Source organism: Chenopodium quinoa, unplaced genomic scaffold, assembly GCF_001683475.1.
Source record: "Chenopodium quinoa cultivar QQ74 unplaced genomic scaffold, ASM168347v1, whole genome shotgun sequence".
NCBI lineage: Eukaryota > Viridiplantae > Streptophyta > Magnoliopsida > Caryophyllales > Amaranthaceae > Chenopodium > Chenopodium quinoa.
In genome coordinates, this window is record NW_018742963.1 from 1,829,932 (window position 1) to 1,836,924 (window position 6,993).

At 31.8% G+C, this 6,993-nt stretch overlaps 1 pseudogene; it reads right to left on the reverse strand.

The window, feature by feature from the left end:
- Positions 1-314: 314 nt before the first annotated feature.
- On the reverse strand, positions 315-6,498 carry LOC110728851 (annotated as a pseudogene).
- Positions 6,499-6,993: the final 495 nt, after the last annotated feature.

The following is a 6,993-nucleotide window of genomic DNA, read 5'->3' on the forward strand; positions in this document are numbered from 1 at the left end:
AAGTTTTGATTCTCATCAATTAATAATCAGTTTATCACCCCCCTTTTTTTTATTCTATTTACATAGAATATGGGATTCGCAATAATGTTATTATAAAATCAAAAGCCTTGATGAATTCTTAAGGAAAATTCCTATAAAGTTTTAACGACAATGAAATAAGGCCGTTATCTATGCCTACGCTTGTTTGCAAATTTGTTAAACTGAAAAATACTTAAAGACAAACATTTAAAAAAAATTAGATATACAATAAAATATTGTACATCCGCTTCAAAGTTACCTTTAAATGATAAAAAATTACCCTATAATTAATTAAAGTTACCTAGCATATATAAGTTATCCTGATATAAATAAAAATTATTTAAGCTTTATGGATGAAAGATACCCTAAATTCAACAAAAGTTACCTCGATGTATAGTAATATTACTGTACATCGGATATATACAAAAGTTTTTGATACTTAAAAGATATGAATATATATTGACTTAATATAACTACAATTACATATATAAGAAAATTATACATTACAAAATATAATTTCAAAATACTAATGGCTAAATTATTAACTACTCCGTATATAGGAAAATTTGAAAAATACCACCAACAATTATACCCATTTTTTAAAAAACCACCAACAATTTTTTCCTTTTTTTTTAATTTACCACCAACTATTCTTCAAAACCTTAAAAATTACCACCTGCTTGCCCAATGACGTTATAGTGGGTCCCACTCTTCAATTTTCCTACTTTTCCCTTTCTCTTTTCTCCATTCTCACCTCTATTATCACCTTTTTAATAACATAATCATGGAATTGGTGTTGCATTGTTGTTTAGCATGAGTAAGAATGGTGAATTTAAACCCTAATTTCCTCACTAATCGCAATTTTTTCCTAAATTAAGTAGAGAGAGGGAATAAGAGGGAAGAACAAAGGTGAGAATCGAGAGAAGAGAAGGGGAAAATGAGGGAAATGAAGAGTGGAACCCACCATGACGTCACTATAGAGGAGGTGGGAAAGCAGGTGATAATTTTTAAGGTTTTGAACAATTGTTGGTGGTAAATTAAAAAAAAAATAAAAAAAATGAATTGTTGGTGGATTTTGTAAAAAATGGGTATAATTGTTGGTGATATTTTTCAAATTTTCCCCGTATATATTAAAGGAAGTTATTTAAATCTTGCATTGTATAAGAAGTACAACGCATAACTAGCTAGCTCGCGAAGCAAAATTTTAAAAAAATTTCTTCAATAATGCACTAGTGTTACCTCGGATGCAACTCACTTATTGTGTTTTGATTTTCAGTAAATGGTGTTGACACATTAGCACTGCTCGTTGTCGTTGAATGTCGACTTAACCTTGACACAAGAGATGATTCATTACTACTTTGCAAAAAGGATCGAGGGCATTGAGGTATAGGCATTGTGTTGATAGAAGAGCCGTTATTGAGCATGTGGACAACTGTTGACATGGTTGGTCTCGCTTGTGTGTTCTCTTGTGTACACAATAAGCCTAAGTGGATCGATTTTATTACTTCTTCCATCGAGTATGAATCTTTCAATGTTGGGTCCATGAATTCCAAGGGTTTGTCCTCTATTAAGCTTCTCCAAGCCTAAGAAAAGCATTTTTATATGGAGAATGAATTTGATTTCTGGTCTCTTTTTAGTTTGAAATCGAATCAAATATGAATTGAAATAGCACAAATGAATTGCTTGTACTCACATAGGTTAAGAGGTCTCCGGTTGATGGATGGAATCTTGCACTAACCTTCTTACCACTAACAATCTCCAAAACTAACACGCCAAAACTATAAACATCGGTTTTTACGGAAAATTGTCCATGCATCGCATACTCTGGAGCCATGTAACCGCTACAAAGCAATGTAAACAATTACTACACTTATAATTTTTTAAAAAACTGTAATTTTAATTTCTTTAGAACAAAATAATACTTATTCTGCTTCTTTAAAAAAATCTTAAAATAAAGTGAATTAAGCCTTCTTTCTTCTTTTTTTTCCCTTAAAAATGTGACGTACTGTTATCTAGTATTGCAATAAACAATTTTCATACTAACATACTTACGTACAAAAACTAAATATTATTATAAAATGAGATATTAAATTATATTATGCGAGATGAATTTATTTTTTCAAAAAGGAAAAGTAAATATAAAACTAAAAAAAAAACTTACTATGTACCAACAATTCTGCTTGTGTCATCCACAGTTTGTTCAACCTTGAAGATTCTTGCCAAACCAAAATCAGCAATCTTTGGGTTCATATTTGCATCAAGTAAGATGTTTCCAGATTTAAGGTCACGATGGATGATTCTTGGCTGAGAGTCTTCATGAAGGTAAAGTAGTCCCCTAGAAATGCCTCGTATAATTTCATAGCGCGTACACCAATTTAATTCTCCCTGCTTTTGTGCATCTACAAGGTAATGCAGAATATACCGTTACATACTTGAAATTAGCAAGGTTGATCAAGTTTTATATTTACATAGAGTACGTGTTCATGTAACATTATAAATTGCATTGTCACAATAACAAGTCTCACAGTTATGCTAATGAATTAATGATCATCACGTACACAAAAATTTAACAATGAACAAGGATATAGAGAGTACATTGAGTTATTCATATGAGATTGATATTGAACATACCGAATAAAAAGTAGTTGAAGCTTTTGTTGGGAACATATTCAAACACGAGTAACTTCTCTTCTCCTGCTAAGCAGAATCCCAATAACTTAACCAAATTTCTATGCTGAAGATTTGCAATTAATACAACCTCATTCTTGAATTCTTCTGCTCCTTGGCTAGATATCTTTGATAGCCTTTTAACTGCTATCTCTTGTCCATTTTCCAGAGTTCCCTATGAATCAAAGGCATTCAATTAGAAGGTCATGAAAAATAAATAAAATCAAGTAAATTTCACAAATATTATTACGCTATACTCATTATAGAACATCATGTTCACACTATAATTTTGTTGGAGATTTTGAATTTTCTTTAATAGTATATATTGTTGAAAAATATGTGAAATTTTGTTAAATAGTAGTTGTTGCACTATTTAAAGAACGAAATAAGTATTTCTCTTCTCCTTTCCCCACTCAATTTATTGTTTCTTTAGTCTCCACTTAAAAAAATATCATTCGAGGATCAAGGAGTAGAGGGATGGTTAGTACCATCCATCTCTGATAAATCAGAGAAAATCAGAGAAAGGCTTTTTTTGATTCTTGCCCTCGTTTGATTGAATTAAGAAGATATTAATACAACTTGTTAGGATCAATCTAGAATAATTCTCTAAACAAAAATATCCTAACAATCCTATAATCAAGGGATAAATATTCTCAATTATCTCCTTGAATATATTCCTCCTAAAATTAATCCACAAAATATTCTTAACATATTCCTAACAATCTCCCCAGAGTGACAGGGGTTCGATCCTCACCTCCCCTCCTGTAAAAAGAGGGCCACCATATCTACCTTAAAAAATACCACCCTACCTACATATACTTTGTATTATCCATTTAAAAAGAACCTGATGGAGTTCCTTAGTTCAAACTAGTAATGTGAATATGTGATACCTTATAAACACTGCCAAATCCGCCTTGACCAAGCTTGTGGTCATCAGAAAAGTTGTTAGTGGCAGCTTCAAGTGTTCTCAAATCGAACATCAAAGACTCCGCAGTTACCAAATCATCAAGCACTATATATAGCAACATGTGAGACATTTGCCAACTTCATTGTATTAGTCAAAGTTCAATAGAAATTCAGACTATGAATTAATTGGATTAGTACCATTTTTAGCGTCCGGAGAAGGGTACTTCTTTGCTTTCTTTCGAAAGACACAAATGCCTGTTATTAACAACGCTAAAACCGCTAACGGCACAATGGTCGCCACAGCTATTTTCTTTGCAGTTGCCTTCTTCTTTCCTGAACAAGTATAATATTTTAATTATGTAAACGTCTTTGAAAGTGTAGGTATCTTTAACTTAAAATTTTATAAGATAACTTCCATCCTTTTTTTAGTTTTCTCCCAAATTCTTCAAACATAGGAGTGGAAATTATGGAATGCAATATTTTTTTTTTAAATGAACTTTTGGGCCGCACGCAAGCATACTCCACTCCATAGTAGTATGATATTGTCTGCTTTATGCCTAGCTTGTACAGATTTATTTTTAAACATTTTTCCAAAAAACATCATCATACTAATAAAGTGTGAATCCACTTATAAGAAAGTCATTTCTTCCTTATTTCTTCCATGTGGGTCTTGGAATGAACAACTCCAACACTTCAAAAGGCATGTAACATTCAATGATATGAAAATTCCCATAAGATATTAATGTAGTATACATGAAGCAAATGAGCACTTATATTATTCAACCTTTTTTTTTTTATTTTCTGACTTTTCAACCAGTAGTCAAGTATATAAATTAGCTATACATTTCTTATACTTTTGACTTTTCCAAGATAAATTGCCACTAATTTTGACATATATTTAATTGTTTAGACCCAACTAACACTCACATAGAACTATACCCCTTTACCATCGGACTTAATTAGCTTCTCTCAACCACCCCTATTATACAAACTCAATTTACATAGTATAAATCCGAATAAATTTGTAATGATATGTTATCTTGGGTAGTTTTCAAATTTAGATTAAAGAAAAATATGTATATGTACAACCATAAAAATTAGGTATCTAAAGAACAAAATTAAAGTTAAAAGAGTTATCATGAAATAAACATAACTATAAACCGAATGTAGGTTAAGTACGTATAATGTGAAAGATTAGTCCATTTGTCATAAACATCTAACTTAATTATGCCATTGTAGAAAGTACATTTAACCCTATTAACCCTTAGAGGTTACAAGCTATAGTTGTATGCATCTGCGTGTATCACAACTGTATAATACTCAGTAACAACATTCCCATCTAATTAAAACAATTCAACTAATCAACATGGTAACAACATTCCCATCTAATTAAAACAATTCAACTAATCAACATGGTAACAACATTCCCATCTAATTAAAACAATTCAACTAATCAACACGACATAGTTTTAGTAGTAATATAATAGTGATACAGTTAACGCTCTTAACCTTTATTGTTTGAATTTTGAATTTCGGACGACCAAAAATCCTAAAGTGGTGAGTGGGTGATTTTGGAGGTGGCTAGATGATTTTTAGGAGGCTAGGTTAAATGGTTTTCATTAGTGTTTGGGTGGTTGGCCTGATTGCGAGGGAGTTTGGGAGGGTTTAGGAGAGAAATATTGTAACAAAACTCAAATACATATACCTGCTGGTTTTGTTCTAGCAGTAGGAGAAGGCGCTATGCTCTGTGCTGGTGATAGCTCCAAACCTGTTAAGTTGTAAAACTGATACGCTTCATACCTTAGAGTACAACTAGGCGTTAATATTATTCCTCCTCGCGCCAAAGCATTAGGAACAAGATTAATGGCTACATTGAAGCACTTGGTACAATCAACCATCGTCAAGTTGGGATTACATTGAGCCAAAGAGTATATATATTTTGCTAAGGGTGAAAAATATTCTTCCTTAGTGGCATACTTGTTACTGGACTCAAAAGCTGCGTCAGACGCTACATTACTCAACATATCCCTGAACAATGACAAAGTCCAATCTTCGACATGGTCCGTGACATTGTTAACATTGTATAGCGCTTCGTTGGGTTCCTCTTCAAGGAGATTAAAAAAACGACGTGTTAGAATAACGAAGCATGCAACGCTCCTTCCAAATTATGGCTTGAGTTGCCCTCGGACACTCATTTGTTACCTCCTCGCTAGCCATCTTAACACAATCGTTACAACCATCACGATCAATGTCACCTCGACACAAGGCAAGGCCATAAGTAGTATCTTGATTTTGTAAGCCTTGCTTTTTTGTAATGAAAGTAACATTGGTAGTAGAGATTTGGGAGACCAAATCAGATAGCAGATTTTTGAGATTGGTGTCATACGAGCTTTTAAGAAGGTATAATGACGAGTTGTAACAATTTGATCTCGTGTAGTTTAGAATTGGAAACGAATTTGAGGCATTAATTAGCAAAAATAATAGTATTAAAACAGACACCATGACGAATTGAAGAAATTAATACTAGTATTTTTGAGTTAATACACATTATCTAAATATTGATAATAAACCTGGTGGGTATTTAATTTCAAAAGAGAAAATAAAATGTTGGATGAAATAATTGACCACAATAAATATGGCAGCTTTCCAATTCATAACGTGCGTAGGGCCGTACGGGGGAGTCTTGAAGAAAATTGTGATATATTTATACCAACTGGGACAATTGAATAGTTTTGTAAAAAGATTGAAAAAAAATAATATGAGTAATAAACTCATACCCAGAAATTATTTTCAAAATAATCTATACTAATCTATTAAGTTTTGGCCTTGGCGGAGATTGATTTGATGTAATTGGTTTCTGTTTTAATAAAGTTTCCCCCTTCCTATTTTTCTCAAAAAACTCATACCTAGAAATATTAATTAAGTATTGAAGTTTATAAATTTAACCATACAAACTACTTTCAAAATAATATATACTAATCTATTAAAAGGTGTTTATAAAAACATCCATGTGACAGTAGATCCTTTTAAATATGCCACGTCACTTAACAAACACTTCATGATGCCACATCACTTACCCAACATCTCTTTATGCCACATCATCACTGAATTAACCTTAATCGTTATGACACGTCACCCAAGCATCACATTCATTCAAAGAAAAAAATATGAAAAAGAAATGTACATAATTTGTAAATCAAATGATTTAATTAATAAAAATAAAAATACAGTCATTCAAAGAAAAAATAAAACAGACATGTAGACATTTCCCATATAAATTATTTAATAAGGTCGGTATTGAATTACCTTAACAATTTGACTCTTTATTCCCAATTATTCAACAAAAATATAGAAGACTAGTAGCAAAATTGAATTGCCACTTGCTAGAGCTAGCTCTATATT